We start from the raw sequence: 17636 nt of genomic DNA on the forward strand, positions 1-17636 counted from the left end.
AGAAAGATAAAGCAATGAACAGGGTACACAGCCCCTGAGCTGTCTCACCCCACTGGGAGGTCCATCCAGGGGTTCAGAGGATCGCCCACAGCAGCCCCCAAATCCATCCCAAGTCCAGCTGTGCTTTCAGCTCCTCCATGGCCATGGTCCACCTGACTTAGCAATGAAGATAATTTTGAGTCTTATGGTTGGCTGGGGCTTAAGGGCAGTGAGGAGAGTCCAGAAACTTCCCTGTGACTTGGTGTCTCTTTCCTTGGACAGTCTGCAGAACTTGGAGCAGGAGAATGCAGAAAACTATGAGCTCCCATCCTCCCTGCATCCCCGGAGAGGGTCCTGGCCATGTCTCAGTGCCCTCAGGAAGGCCATGTAATGGGATCAGATGGGCTGCCGGTGAGAGACAAACATCACCAGGTAGCCTGTGACAGCTGGGGTTAAACTGCTCAGAACAAGCCCTGGCCCATCACAAACTCAATAAATACTCATTATCATCACCATGCAGATGTTTGCCTCAGGGTCATAATTACGCGGGCTTTATAAAAATGTTCTGATACAAACTTTTCTTTTCAGAGAGATCGTACCCACTAAACTTCCAGCCAGTTGTGGCTGAGCATAAACTCATACCTAGCCCATGCTGAGTAGTAAGGCTTTTCAAAATAACTTCCAACCTAATGTTTAATTTTTGATAAGGGGAAAAAAGGCAAGAAAAATCTGGCTTAAATTAAATCTCCTTACAGCTTGCAGCCCACAGCCCACTTAATGCTACCTGAAACACACAGAGCATGATCTTCCTCCAGAACCCCTGATGGCCTTAACATTGGTATTTTGCTAGAGACTAGAACTAACCTTACTTTCACAGCACCTGTCCCCTCAAGGTCTTGAAAGACTTGCTTCCAAATTCCCGCGATCCCGCGAGACTTATGCTCTCCGCAACCACACTTATTACAAACTATATAATCAATCACTCCTCCCAATCCCAAGGCAGATCTTTCCACCCACAGGTCCTGTTCCCAAGCTATAATAAAATCACCTTTTTTGCACCAAAAACGTCTCAAGAATTCTTGGCTGTCACTCTCGAACCCAAACTTCAAAACACATCCATTTTCTTAATTACACTTCCTCTCTAGTTTCCTTTGTTGTAAGACTGCAGAATGTACCACGGAGAAGGTGCAACAGGTGTTCATTGACTGTTCCTGTCATCAGTAAGGCTCCCACTCACGGTAGGTTACTAGTAGTTAAGTTTGGGGGAGCAAAAATTCTGTGAATTTTCAATTACACAGCGGGGTGGGGGGTCATCATCCCTAACGCCGCATTGTTCAAGGGTCAACTGTATTTTACAAGTGGTACACTAAGAACCTAAGTCATTCAAGCAAGCTATTTTAAGGTAAGTTAAGTCACATCTAATCCACTAGGTCTTTCCTTCCACCTTCAGAGCTAAAGCACACAGGTTCTGGGGCCAGATTGCCAAGTTTTGATTTCTGGGTCCACCACTTACTAGCTCTGTGTCCTTGGGCAAGTTACTTAACTCCTCTGTGCCCCCAGTTTCCTCCACTGGAGATAAATTCCTAGCCACCTCAGAGGATTATCAGGGACTAAAGGATTCAATTTATGCAGTGGGCAATGTTCTATCAATTTCTTCTATAAGTTTATTTAAATACCTGCTATGCAGATAGATTTGTCATGTAAAAGTTTAATGATGCACACTTTTTCTATCACTTTGACTATTTTGAGGTCGCAGGGTTAAGTGGGAAAGAACATGATTTTCGTACCTACTTGATTAGTTATTGCTTTTGTTGTTAAGATTTTTCTTATTTATCCTTCTTCATGCTTTTCCCCTCTTTTTCCTGAGGTAGCTAATATAGCTCTCTTTAAAATAATGCCTTTTTGGTTTCTCTTTCGCCCTTTCTATGTTTTTGACCCTTCCAATCCCCGTGTTTTAGGTGAATAGCTCTTGTAAACAGCATGTCCCTAGATTTCTTTATTCTGAGAAAACTTGTCTTGAATAGGACATTGAACCCACTTAAATTATGGAATTGATTCCTAAACATATGACCTATTTTGTTCCTCTTATAATGGGGTTTTCTCCTTCATTATTCTGTAACTGGTTACTTTTTCTGCATAGGAGTGTTATTGATTTTTGTGTGTAAAATTCAGATCCTACTACCCCGATGGATTCTTTTATGATTTGAGATAGTTTTATTGTTGCCTTTCTAGGGCATGCAGGGCTTGCTATCATACCAGCTATTAGTAATGGTCTCCCTTTTATTCTGTCTTATGCCCTAATTGTAATCCCCTGCTTACTTGCATCAGCTTTCATGACAAGCTTAATAGCCTTGCTTTGTTCCTGACCATGAAGGCGATGCCCCTCATCTCCCCAAGGGTCTGGCCTTAATAGTGAGGTATTTATATGCTACAATATTAAAGATGTATCCATGCATGCCTATTTTCTTGGAAGTTTTTGATAGGACAGATGTTGAATTTTGCCAAAGTGCTTTTAAATTCATTTGGAAACAATCATATGATTTCTTTTTCTTAAACCCAATAGCATGGAGAATAGTATTAATAGATTTCCTAATGCTAAATCAGATTCGTATTCATGGTAAAAATTCCCCTTAGTCATGGTGTCCTTCTTTTCTTAATGTGGTTTTTCAATATTTACTAATACTTGTGTTTTTGCATTGATATTAACAAGCAATGACAATCTACATTTTCTTTTTGGTGTATTTATTTGTATCTAATATTGATTCATAAAATGAATTTAAAAGTCTTGACTCACTTTCTATGGTCTGAAACAATGTTTTTAACTTTGAGATTATCTGGTCTTCTAATATTTGGTAGAACCCCTCTGTGATAGCATCTGGGGCTAGTGAATTTTGCAGGCTGATACCTTGATAACTTTCTACTTCTTCTGTTGGAACTGGTTTAAGTTTTTTATTTGTAATGGGATCAGTTTTATTTTCCTAAGAGATTATTAATTTCACTGAGGTTTTCAAATGTATTTGCACAGTCCTGTAAAAAAATTAGGTCACCGTTTCCAATTTTCCCTCTATCAATAGATATTTCACATATTTGTGTTTTCTCCTTTATCTTGATGAACTTAGCTAGTAGATTTTTCTTTTTTTTTCTTTTTTTAAAAATACCTTCAAGAAAATCTTCAAAGAACCAAGATTTTGAGTTATTAATTTGATCTGACATTTTTCTGTTCTGTACCGCATTAGGTTTTTTTCCTTTATTTTTATTATTTTTTATTATGCTTTGCTCTATTCACTTCTTACTTTGAATAACATTTCAAATTGCTAATTCAATCCATTTATTTTCACTTGTATGCTTTTATTGCTACAGCTATTTAAGACTATGAATTTTCCTCTAGTCTCTGCTTTAAGTGTATTCCATTGATTCTGAGATGTAAATTCTTTTTTTCCCAGAAATTCTTAAATTTCAATTCATATTTCCCCTTTCTTCCTGGAGTTGCTTAATAGAAGGCTTTAAATTTCCAAATGAAAAGAATAGGGGAAGTTTTCTTTTTTATACTTCCTTTTATTTAATTTCTAGGATTTTTTTAATATTTTGGTCGAGTTTGTTTATGATATATTTATTATATGGGATTTACTAATGCTTTTTTGGTAATCTAATATATGATCAAGATATAATTTTTGAATGGTTTATATGCAACTGTGAGGGAGTTGTCTTCTTTATTTTCAGGATGTAGTTACATATAAACATTATATACTTTATTTTAGATACTCTCTAGATTCTTTTTTTTTTTTTTTTTTTAATTTGACAGAGAGATCACAAGCAGGCAGAGAGGCAGGCAGAGAGACAGGAGGAAGCAGGCTCCCCGAGAGAGCAGAGAGCCCGATGCGGGGCTCGATCCCAGGACTCCGAGATCATGACCTGAGCCGAAGGCAGCGGCTTAACCCACTGAGCCACCCAGGCGCCCCTACTCTCTAGATTCTTTATGTTCTTACCTATTAAGGCATTTGACCTCTCTTATACTTTCAATGTTATGTCTGTTTCTCCTTCTATCTCCTGCGGTTTCTGCTTTATGTGAATAGTGACCATTTGATACATAGATATCCATATCTTCATTGTAAGTTTCAACTCTTCAGATTATATAATATCCTCTTTTAATGCTCTTTTGCCTGACTTCTCCTATTGAAATCAGAATTATATCACCAATCTTCTCATATACTTCTCATATACTTTTCTCATCTCTTTATTTTTAGCTTTTTGACTCAATGAATTTTAGGTATGTCTTTCTTTATAGCATAGAGCTAGGTTTTATTTTGTGTGCTACTGTGAAAATAGTTCTGTCTCTCTCTTTTTTTTTTTTTTTGGTAGTTCTCTTTTAATATGTGAGTTAAGCCCATTCATCTTGTACTGATATGACTGACTTGTTGGTTTCCAACCTGTCATAAAATTTTCTGTTATAATAACTCTATGTATCGGGTCATATTAACTATGTCTCTTTACATGGTGATCTTCTCTGTTAGTATTTTTCAAATTCTTTTGGTACTTTTGGAATTGCTAACTTTTGTTCTAGTTGTTAAATGTATGTTTATATTTCTTATAGCAGTTCTAAGTTACATCTCAGTGAGGATTAACCAGCAGTATCACTATCTTAGTGAGGTTTAACTAGCAGTGTCATCTGTCTCACACCCATTTTGTAAAGATTTGTTGATGTTCTCATTCTATTTTCCCCTCTGTCTCTTCCTTTACTTGCACTTTCTATATGACAACATAGAACATTCTTGGTTTAATGTTGGCTTATTAGTTAAAGTATTGAATTATCAGCATTCCTCAGTCCTTTGCTCCTGCCACCTACCAGAAGTCTGTCATCGTCTAGCCGCGGTCTCCTGGGCTCATGAGCATGGTGCTCCCTAAACTCTTACATGTTCACAATCTGTTCCCAAAGCCTTACACTTCGAAGACAGTGTAGTTCTCAAGCCTGCCCAGCTCCTTCAACCGTTTAAGTAAGTTTGTTTTGGAAAGTCTTGATATATGTTTTGAATAGGCTAGATCTCAGATTTAGCCATTTTGGTTCAATTTTCCCAGAAAAACAATAGCCCCTTCCACTATATACATTTATACCTTTTCTCTTTTTTCCAGAAGATTGGAAATTAGAGTATTATTTTAACTGGAAAGTAAAGTATTATTTTAAATATTCATCCTTTTCTTTTATCTTGTTTTACTTCTTCAAGAATTCTGATTGTATCTATTTTCTGTCTTCCATTTTGACCACCTTCCCTCTAATCCTTTTTACTTTTGTTTATGTAATGTTCATCTTCTTAGTTGTTTTTCTATCTTCTTCTAATTGTTCTTATTAAATTTTCATTTTATTTGATTCACCCTAGAACATCAAATAATTTTTCTTTACTTCTTTGATGGATTTTGCCTTTATTTTTTCCATTAAAAAGTTTCTATTAACTCTGGTCTCACACACACAGAGATTATATATGTTCAGTTTATTTATGTTCAAATTATATCTATCCAGATTTTATATATATGTAAAATCTATGTGTGTGTGTGTGTGTATATATATACACACACACACATGAATATAAAGACTATATATACATACACATATTCAGGTTACATACTTACATATAATTAGATTATATATTCAGAATTTTTGTATATATATAAATATATATATATTTGATCTCAAAGACTTGTTTGAGAGATTTGGGAGTATTTTTAGAAATGGGGGAAGGGCAAATGAAAAGGGAGAATCCTTAGCAGGAGCCACACTCAGCATGGAGCCCAGCACAGGGCTCCTTCTCACAACCCTGAGATCATGACCTGAACCAAAATCAAGAGCTGGACACTTAACTCACTGCACCAGCCAGGTGCCCAAGAGTCTTTATTTCTGTTTGGAGTATTCTCTTCCTTTTCTTTTGCTTCATGGTTGTTTTGAGGGGGGAGAACTTTTATCAGTGGAAAGGTTATGATTTGCATTTTTTTTTAGAGAAACTTTATATGAAGTTGCTTTTTTTTTTTTTTATCCCTAGACATTTATGGATGGGTTCATCATTAGAAACTTCTTCCATCAGCTCAGTAAAGCCAAGTTTATTATGTGGTGATTTTGGTATTGGTAGCAAAGGGAGTGGTGCATCTGATTTCTCTGTTTCTGCAAATTCTTTATTTTCCTTCTCTCTCTCCCCTGACATATCTCTGAGAGGCACCCCCACTAACAGATCTCATTCTCTCCAAAAGACAGTGTTTCCCGAAAGCTACAAAGTCAGTGCTGCACATTTTCCAGTCCCTAACCCTGCAGCCAGGCTCTGACCAAAGTTGAGCAGGGTAGACTCAATGTCAGACTTTCTCTGAGAGTGATTTCACCTGTATGTCATTTTGGTTCCCACTCTCCTCTCCCATTGTTCGTGGGTCTCTGATCCCTCCCTTCCCCATGTTCTGCCCCTGATGCCTTGTAATTGTGATGGAAACTCTTTTGGAATTTGGCATTTTCTCCTTTAGGCAATTGAAATTTTTGGTATTCTCTACCTCCCAGCAATTAGGGTGGTGGGGCTTGTGTGTGACTTTACTTACATCCCCTGATGACTCCTGTTTCTGGGAAGATGTGTGAAGAATTTCTGGTTCAAGTCATTCCCATTATTCACCTAACACAATAGCTCACCCATTTCATTATCTTATGACATTTACTTCCCCTCAAGAATAGACATTTCCATTGTCACTCCTTTGTAGATATTCTGTCTTTTCTCTTTGGTAGCTCTTCAGGTATTTGTCCCTATATTTGATGGTCCATAGTTTTCCAAATAATGTACCTATGACTAAGTTTGGTTTTGTGAGCTACAACTGAGCCTTATTGTGTTTCATCATACTCAAGATTCATCTCTGTTTTCAATTCTAGAAAATTTTCTTCGGTGTTGCTTTATTATCTAGTTCTGGAGCCCTTCCTTATTTGATACATGTTCAAACATCAATTTCTACCCAGTGTCCATTTTCCCTTCTTGCTAGTAATAAAAATCTCAACTTTTGTTTTTGCATACTAGGACAATGGCCATATCAGTAAATTCTGGCCAGTGAGCAGGGAACTTGAAGAACTTTCACTTCTGTTATCAGTTATACTGATGTATTGTGAGGAGTTAATAATGCAGACTGATTAGATGGCACTTATTTCCAAAATAACCCTTCATATATAATTTCAAGTATCAGTAGCAAATATTCCTTCAGCATCTCTTCAAATTGTCGTATATATTACCTTCTGATTTACATGTAAAACAACTGGGATAACATGAATTAGTATGACCATAATCTAGAGGACAATATGCCAAATCATGGACCTAGGGAAACAGCTTTGCATCTAAAGAGGTACCAGATCATAAGTACATCCCAGCTCTGCCATTTGCTGCTTGTGTGACCTTGACATGTTCAATCCAAATCTCTCTTAGTTTCTTCAGTTGTTAAATGGGGCTATTTTAGAAGAATCAGTAATGATGGTGCCTCACATAGCTCCTGAAACACATCAGGCAAGATTAAACATTGGTTCTGTGTGATTCTTCTCGTCCTGTAGTTCATCGAACTTTTAAAATCCCTACACTCTAGTGGTGATGATAGGATGTGCAAACATCTCAGAGCCATGGTAAAGCTCTGAGAGCTTCACAGCTCTAGTGCAACATACTTGGTTCACCCAGGAACAAGTGAGCCTGCTAGTGGCCCAAAGAAACACAACACACCTTGGTCTTCCAACCTCCCTCCTGTGCTTTCCTTTGCCCTGCACTAGCACTGCTCACCCAGGCTCAGATCATGTACTCAATTATTTTATTTTTTTACTTTATAAAAAATTATTTATTTGAGAGAGAGAGAGAGACGGTGGAGGGGAAGGAGAGGCAGCGGGGGAGGAAGAGAGAGAATCCTCAAGCAGACTCCCCACTAAGGGCAGAGTCTGATGAAGGGTTCGATCTTGCAACCCTGAGATCATGACCTGAGCTGAAACCAAGAGTCAGACGCTTAACCGATGGCACCGCCCAGGCTCCCCTAAAGACCTGGTATTTTAAACATGATCCTTCCATGTTTGTTGTACTTTAAATAGCACATGGGTCTCATTCTTCAGTTATCCTGTTCTGCTTTATGAAGTCAATACAGGAAACATCTATAAATGCCCAGTGTATATAATTACATATACATTATAATATTTAACATATATATATATATACACATACATATATAACAGTAGAGTCTCATTCACATTGGCAACAGGTGTTTGCATAATTCACTTCAAGAAAAGAAGGAAGCCAAGGTCTCCATTACCATTAAAGTTGAATATGTTCACTTGTTTATTTTATTACATCAAACTCAATGTCGCTGCCCAACTTGTACATTACTTTGAAACATCAGCATCATTCTGTAAATAGCCCAGCTGCTGCTGGGGTCTTCAAGAGACACTGTGATACAGACAAGGAAACGAGTGGGAATGAAATGAGCATGGCTGTTCTCTTGTTTGCCAGAGCATTTCAAGTTTTCATCGTTACTCCTCTTCCTGTTTTAGAATCTCTTGTGCAGCTCCCCTCTCATTCCAAAACGGACACATCACAAATGGGAAATGAGTGGGCAACAGATAAGGACTTGCTAATGATGTGACTACTAGGTGGTAAGATTAGGAGCCTGTAATTTAAAGCAATCACTGACGAAGCTTTCCAATTCATAAAGGGCAGAAAAAGAGTGCATTTGTGCTGACAGAATCAGTTTCTGTTCTCATCTGCAGTTATCCACAGACAACACTGCTTCCTTTGCACATGTGTCTTGACTATTAAAATGTGCAAGTGTATTTGGCTGAGAATTAGTCATTAGTATAAAACTAGAACACCGAGGCAGAGTGCACACCACCAAACACTACCATACAATAACATAATTATCTTATTATAAACAGAGTTGCTGTGGAATGTTAGATTTTTCTGACCAGGAATGACCCTGAAAACACCTTAGCTCAACCATCATATGCCCCAGCCATAATTTATTTTGTAGTACCATCTTGCTTCTGACCTGTGCTGTGAAATGTTCCTTTTATTCTCAATTCTGGGGCATAGAGAGCACAGAACAAAAGCTCCAAGGATGGATTGAAACTAACCCAGCCTTCCGGGGCCAGGCCAGCAGATTACAACGCAGAATGCCAATGTGTTGGTTTATAACGATGAGAAAATAGACAATTTTCTGATGACCAGCATATGTACACTCAGGTCCAAGAAAAGTCTTGTCCCAGAAGCGAGCTTAGAAGACAGAATTGAATACATTCCTCGATAGGCACAAAGGATAGATGAAAATGATACATACATTTAAATCTGCATTTTAAGGCATTTTTAATTGCATTTAAGACATTTTTCAACATGGTATGAAAATGCTACAATATAAAAAGAGACACTGTAAGAAATAATGGTGTTCAAGTCCCATGATTAGACATGCATTTGGCTTGTATTAAAAAAGAAAATATCTAAAAGTCAAGTAAAAAGAGATTCTTTAGTAAGTTTCAAGGACTTCCCATAAAAATTAAAACCAAACAAAAAATACAATATTTTTCTCTTTGATTTTTCTGTCCTACTTCTCCAACATCTATGCCACCAGAGCCATGGAGGATGGTAAAGTTTTAAAAATTTTACCGAAACTTCAGTAATATTTTTTCCTGAAACCTGTGTATTTTTGGCATCTTATTACAATTTCACCATCAGAAGAGTCCCTAAGCTACTGGGAGGTAAAATTAAAGGTCCCTTCTATCATGCAATAGACATGATTGCTCCAAGTAAACAACAACAAATACCTAGGACATACTGAGACACGATTTACTGAACAAGCCACCCTTTCCTCACTGATGGGCAGCACTGATTTTGTTTAAAGATTATTTATTTATTTATTTATTTATTTATTTATTTATTTGACAGAGAGGGACACAGCGAGAGAGGGAGCACAAGCGGCGGGAGTGGGAGAGGGAGAAGCAGGCTTCCTGACGAGCAGAGAATCCGACGCGGGACTAGATCCCAAGACCCTGGGATCATGACCTGAGCGGAAGACAGACATTTAGCGACTGGAACCTCCCCGCCCCGCCACCGGCGCCCTGTCCAGCACTGATTTTAATAGGTACTTCATTCTTGTATTGCTCTAGATCCTCTCCAGCCCACAATGTTTTTAATATTGTGGCTTTAAAGTACATCTTGGAACAGTGTGAGAGAAGGGCTACCTCAGAGCCGGGCAGGGACACCCTCTGCTGACCTCTGGGGGTGCTCAGAGCGTCATCCTGACAGTTAGCCAAGAGAAGGATGAGGTGGGTTGGTTAATGGTTTGTCATGGGCTGTTTAGGGCTGGGACCTTCCCTGGAGATGCTCCGTATTCGTGTGTCTGTCTTGCTCAGGGGCTTGTAGTTGGAGATTGTGCACCTGCCTTCCCAGGCTACACTCTTCGGCTTCAGCTGGGCGTCAGTGGATATAAGACACCTTTGCTGGGGCGCCTGGGTGGTTTGGTAGTTTGAGTGTCTGTCTCCTGATTTCGTCTCAGGTCATGATCCAGGGGTCATGAGATCTGCCCTGTGTAAGGCTCCATGCTCAGTGGGGAATCTGCCTGAGGTTTGGCTCTCTCCATCTCCCCTTCCCCAACCCGTGCACGCACTCAAGAGCACTCACTCTCTCTCTCTAAAATATAAAAATGAATTTTTTTTTTTAAGATGCCTTCAGTGCCCTTCCACCTGGTCTCCTCTGACATTGAGTGGTATTTGCCAGGGGTTCCCAAAGCACATCCCATGAAAGTAGGAATGCGGTGGGGGAGGGAAGGTAGCTGCAGCGGACATGTCTTCACAGCCCTGTGGTTATGAGCAGCAGCCCTTTCTCCACTTTGTGGCATCCTTCATCTTTACATGTGTGAGTGGACCCTACAGAGCCTGGAAGTCCTTCCAGTTATCCTATCCAGGGTAATCAGGGCAAGGTCTCATATGGCAAGGGACCCCATTATTAACCTACAAATATATCTTTGTTTGCAAGCACTTCTCCACTATAAACTTCAGATAAAGTCTTGTCTGGTTCTGAGAGAAAAAGCATTAAGATTTGGGTTGGAGTTTTGCTAAATATATAGGTCTACTTGCTGAGTCAGAAGCAACAGTTTTACAGTATTTCCAACTTTCTTTCCTGCCTTTCAGTATAAAAGGGAGGAACACGTACACAACAGTTAAAGATAAAGCAAAACAGTAGGACAGATAGGCAAGCAAGAAAAATGGAGACGGAAAATATCGGTTGCTATAAAGGGCAATTTTAAGGGCACCTCAAGACAATTTTAAAAGCTAACATTTATAATATTTACTCCATCCAGTCACTGTTCTAAGCACTTTGCATGTAGTAACTTGTTTAATTCTCACAACAACCTATGAGGTATGGATAGAAGATTGATGATAGATAGATGGTAAAGATAGATAGATAATAGATGACAGATATCCACTTCTCAAATAAGGAAACAGACATAAAGCAGTTAAGTAAGTTGCTCATGGTCAAACATTAAGAGACAGTCTTCAGATGCAGTGAGTGTGACCCCAGAGCTGGGGTTCTTAACCACTCCTCTAGACTTGTATGCAAGTTAGCTAAGAGTAGTCTGGGACAGAAAAAGTCAGCATGAAGGAGTTAACCCTGTTTCTGTGGTGTGTGTGTCGGTTGCAGGCACACTTTCTTGTGCTAGAGGGAAGAGCAGGATTTCTGGAGAGAAGCATTTCATGTGGTTGCAAAGGCCTGGTTTTGCACCCATAGTCCCACTTGGGACAGGACTCCTCTCCACACCCACCGTTAGCTCCATGTGGTGGAGGATTCAGAAGGGAATGGAAACCAGCAGCATTCAGAGAGGAGAGCCCAAGGACACTGACTTAGGGGAGTGTTCCTGGGTGGGGGGGGCATGCAGCCAGCCTCTCAGCACATACTGGAAAACCCAAACTTTGTCAGGAACCAGTTCCTAAACCTGCATATCCAAGGAAGTTTGACCATGGACCTAAGCAAAGGCCAAGAAGTGTCTGCACATCTGTAAGGGCCTGAGACATGCACCCTCCTACACATCAGGCAAACCCCTGGGATGGTGGAGGTAAGTTCGGGAGAACCTAGGGGTAACTGATCTTAAGAGAGGGGATGATTCCCTGACAATTGTTAAGCTTTGTTCTTACGTCAGGTGGAACCGGAAGAACAGCAAGACGTCTGTGTGTCACCATCAGGACCAGTGGCATTTCCATGCTCTGGACATCTGGAAAGAAATACCTATGCCTCTCTCACCCAGAAAGGGGTTCTATGGTATTCATACATGCTTGATTCCTCCAGTGTTCTCCTGGAAAGTGGGCACATTTTTAAATGATCTGGACTGGGTGGACCCTGTCTGAAACATTACAATACAATAATCAAAATCCTAATGACCTCACTGGACAAATCCAAATCTTGTAGACAGTTGCTCTGTTCAAGCTGGATTGAGTACCCTCAGCTAAAACCTTTTCAGCTTATGGATTTAAACAATTGCCAGCCACAGGCAAATGTAAGCTGCTTTGTAATTCAGCAAACTGGTCCAAGTGTTCTCATCTCTGCTTCTGGAATTCAGATTTCTCAGGTTTGGAGAGATCCTAATTAGCTGAAGTTAATACAATTTGCACAGATCTCCACCACTGTGTAAGCCTCTTACAGCCTGAGGATGGACATAAACTCACAGAATCACTAATCCTATCCTGCAATGGGTCTCCATCTCATTAGATGCAATTGCCTTGGATTGGTGACATGGCAGAGGCCTGAAGTGTGCCAGGACACCAACCAGAGGGAATTATTTGAACTGGTAAAGTGGTGTTTTGGGAAAAAAACAACAACAACAAAAACCAACTCCCGTGATATTTTTACCCAGACTTAGCCTCTCAAGTCAATGTCAGTTTGCCAAGGAGCATGATTTGGACCCACTTTCTCCTTGGCTTCTTTGTGAATCGTCTAGACATCTCCAACTAATATTCTTTCTGTCCACACCCGCTTAGACCCCTACTTGCTGTGCTCCACCATTTGTACTGTGAGGACTCAGAGAACTTAACACCATGTGAGGATGGTAGTCTCAGCATTCCTAGGATTCTGATCTCCTGCTTTGTCTCTACAAAGGTGTTCTGGTCCTAGCATCCAGCTTCAAGGGATACATTCATAGTTGTACAAAGCTCTGGTTCTCCTCACATTCAGGAGGCTATGAGGGCCATAGACAAAGAGGTCCAAGGTTACAAAATATATTCCATTTCATTACGAGTATTATAAGGCATTTGTGGCATCCACCATTTATCTACTTCTCCGTAAATGAGAAGTCTGTTACTGCCTTTCCTACTTTCATTTCATTGCTCCGACGAGGAAAAGAAGATGGTCTCATTTCCCAAATACATTCATTCATCAAATAGTCAGAGGACTGAAGGATCTTGGTAGCTCTACGAAGGTCATAGTAGCTCTAAGATGGCCCCAATAAGCCCACCTCCCTTTGTACTGGGGTTGGCCCCTGTGACCAACAGAATATGGCACAAGTGATGATATGTCACTTCTGAGATAATGGGATGAAAAACACAGCTTTGATCTTGCACATTCATTTTCTCTGTATATATCTGTACCCGCCCCCAACACCCCCATCACTCACTCTGTGGGAAGCCAGCTGTCAAGGCTGGAGCAGCCCCACAGAGCAGCCCACAGGAGAGGAGCTGAGGCCTCTGGCTGGCAGCCATGTAAGGAAGATTAGAAGCCGATCTCCCACCCCAGTCTGGCCTTCGGGTGACTAAAGCCCATGCCAGCAGCTTGGCTGTGAGTGCACAGGAACCCTGAGCCAGAAGCATCCAGCTAAGCCATTCCCAGAAGCCTGGCCCTCAAATACTGTGAGAGATAAGGTATGTCTGTGGTCTTCATCTGTAGTTTTTAGAGTAATTTGTTGTATAGGACCACACTTCGCTACACCAGGTTGCTGGAGAGGGTGAGAAGTCACCATGGCATCACACTCCACCGTTATCCCCTCGCTCGTCCCTCCCTGGCCAAATCCAGGAGTTGTGGGGCTGCTGCATTAAGGACTATTGCAAATGTGCATTCTCCAGATGCCTATGATTCTTTCACAAAATGTACTGAATTTCCATATTAAAATGTTCTTTATAGCTCATTTGCTTCTCTGAATAGGATATCTTGCATTCCAAAATAACCCCCATTGAGAAGGTTTTAGTTAAACACAGAACAAAATCAACAAGATGGGCATTTGCCATCTAAACAAAATTCCAGATAATAGGAATTCTTGGGTTCACCATGATACAGGCCTCAATCACGGTGAGGACTGCTGGACTCCATCCTAGCCTGTTCCTCCTCTGGAGGCTGTACTAGGAAGGGCTTCCCCCAGGGACCTGCTTTGCATCCAAATTACCACGTTTACCCTTAACACTACCTGATATTCTCCTCCCTGAGAACCAAACTGATTTGCCAAGAGATCCGACTATTTGGGATGAGTTATAACCACGTTAAGTCTTTGCTCAAGAAATAACTCTCCATCCCTCTCTAAAATAAAACTAAATCCTGCCAAAATGCTTTCCCTGGGATGTAAGATGAGGTCGCATGGGAGTGTGGCCAGGACTACAGTGCTGTAATAGGTGTGGATTTGTGAACTGTCCCCTCTCTTTGTGTCAGTCTGCTTTTCTGTTGTTGCTGCTGCCACCCTGTACCATAGGAGTGTTCTAATTACAAAGCCTATCTAGGTCAGCATGCACTGAAACCCTCGCCCTCCTGGTTCCCCAGGATTTTCATTCTGTCACAGAAGAGAGGTTAGGTTAATATGACAAAGCTTCTTTTTCACAAAGCCTGTAAGATTGTCCAGAGCCTCATCAACCAATACTGATATTTACAGACACAGGATTTCACCAATTATTAATATTACAAATATTTAAAATCTAAGGCATAGCAAAGATGTTGTTTTTCTGCAGCTAGTATAGTGATCACATGATTTTTAAGAATTTTCCAATTTAATATCTAGGCTAGGAATGAAAGACAATATGTTATTCTAAGACAGGGTTTTCTTCTCAAAGTATGATGACCTGCATCAGAAGCATATTCTTGAGCCCCATCTCAACATCTAGACGGGTCCAGGAGTTTGGGGGGGTCACCATTTTCATGGTTCTGGACCTGTCAGGTTTGAACATGTGATGCCCTAAGAGGTGACTCACACAGTGTATTGAAGGAAAAATATGATATCTACATATTCTGACATGAGTTCAGTGTTTAAATACATTAAGTAGAGAAAGTAATAGGAGATCTACATTTCATATATTCAGAGCCCCTTGAAAAGAACTGGAATCTCCCCCATCCTTGGGTATAGGGCTCATCTGTATCTTACTCTGGCAATCCCCATAGCTATTAACCAAGCTCCTTGTACATGGTGGGTATTCAAGATACAGGTGACGTATGAGCCCTTGAATGAGAGATGATGGGACCGTCTCCTGGTTCACTTGTCCCAAGTTACTCCCAAGAATACCATAATACTGACAATAAAATTGCGTGACACAACAGATCAACACAAAAGTCTATGAAGGAAGAAATGCTCTTCTTCAGAAAATGCCACAAAGACCTCATCATCCCAACCTGCCACCTGGAGAAGTGACTCCTACATCCCACCTCATCTCTGACCTAAAATGCTCTGGCACTGTGTTAACACAGCACCCCCTTTCTCACCGATTTGTAATCAAGAGCTGAAACTGACTGTTTCATGATCACAAACTTTATTCAAACTCTGTCCCAAAGCCAGAATCCTCTTTCTCTTTCCAGGAATGAAAATCACATGAAATGGGAAATGGGAAATCATATCATGATCTGTCTCATCATAGCCGGTTTGACACATTTAACCCTCTAATGAGAAAAGAAAAGAAAAGAAAAAAAAAGAACAACAAGAACCTGTGTTTCTGGGCCCCCCTATTTTCCACAGAGACCACTGATTCGGTCTCCAGAGCCTCCATCTTGAATTAGCAAGGTCTGTATAACATGACAGGTACTAACTGGCTTAAAGCAACTAAACATTTTGCTGTTCGCTGTACAAAACAAGGGTTCCAGACTCAATTTCAGTCCACATCTCAGAGTTTTTCTCCTAATGCTTTCCTTTTAAAATTGAATAATTTCCATATCCTTCCAGAAATGCATATTTGAGTGAACTATGGGATGCTCCTTCATGTCAGGACTTTCCTTGTCTTTGAATCCCTCGTGGTTCTATGTCAACCAAATTTTGCAAAGTTCATGTCACCAGCCTTTGCTCCATTTCAGAAACCCACAGAGTCACTGACATGCATATCATTTTTGAAAAGAAGGTAGGGAAATGATTTACAAGAAGATAATAATGCATTTAATGCATAAATTAGGAAGTCATCAGGTATTATATATATACTTACGGCACGACAACCAGGAAATGAAAAAAATAATACTTTCACAGAGTCAGAAATTGACAGGAAGACTGTATCATGCTGCTATTTTCACAATGTAAATGATTTCACATTTTTTGATCCATTGTCAACCAGCTGTGTTATCTTAGAAAAATTACTTCACATCTCTGAAATCAATCTTCCTTGTTTTTGCAGTAAGGGGATTTGACTAGATAAACTGTCCCTAAGTCAGCCCCTTCCTAAATCGTGTGTGGGGCAAACTGTACCTGGTGGATGGCCCTGACAGCCAACAACCAAATGTTGATAATCTATCTCTTGTACTTTTATGAACAAAAACAAAAAAAGCAGTGAATCCCCTTTCTTCTCACATTTTAGTGCTCCCCACCCCATAGCCTGCCACTTCCATAGGATCTGCCTCACGGGCCCCGAAATGAGCTTGGCCCATTGTGACACTATTAATATCCTAACGGTTCTCTGCAGATCAGCACAGCGCACTGACAAAGCATACGTGGGGCTGCTCCAAGGCATCACATCAAAAACCCTATTTATGCAAATTTGCAAGCTGCGGATTGACAAGACACTTTGTCTGAAAGAGTCTTTATTCATGTCTGGGAGCAGCTGACTGACAGGTTGCATTGTCGGAGCTCCACTGTGAGCCCCGGGCTCCTAGGTGTGGGCAACTTTTGTTCCTTCATGAGGCACCACACACAGATGAGTAATGAGTGATCGGAAGCAAACCAAATGAGGCCATGTTCACAGCAACCCAGATCGGGCAGCCTAGCCGCTGAAACCTCGGACTGCATGTCACCTCCAACCCCAAGCAAAAGGGACTGGTCTCTCATCCTTGCTGCACCTGGAGTCTTCCCATTAACAGTGAATGTAAAATCATGTTGCCATGTTCTGTATGCAGCCCCCATCAGGTGCAGTATCATTGATCCATCTGGAAAAGCTTCTCCATAAAAACATACATGTGCAGATGATATTGGGTATGGTGTGGCTGGCAACATACAAAGGAAGGGACAGACAATGTGATCCATCAAGTTGGAGAGGTCAGGGAACCATGGATTTGCAGAGTAGAAGAGACCTTCTCTTCCTGAACTGCTGATTCAATCCAGATGGCAAGCATAGCTCACAAGTGACTTTCGAGCTCAGAATCATTGGGGGCACCTCTCAGTCATTAAGCATCTGCCTTTGGCTCAGGTCATGATTCCACAGTCTGGGATCGAGCCCTGCATCAGGCTCCATGCTCAGTGAGAAGCCCGCTTCTCCC

The sequence above is a fragment of the Lutra lutra genome, chromosome 6 (genome assembly GCF_902655055.1).
Source record: "Lutra lutra chromosome 6, mLutLut1.2, whole genome shotgun sequence".
NCBI lineage: Eukaryota > Metazoa > Chordata > Mammalia > Carnivora > Mustelidae > Lutra > Lutra lutra.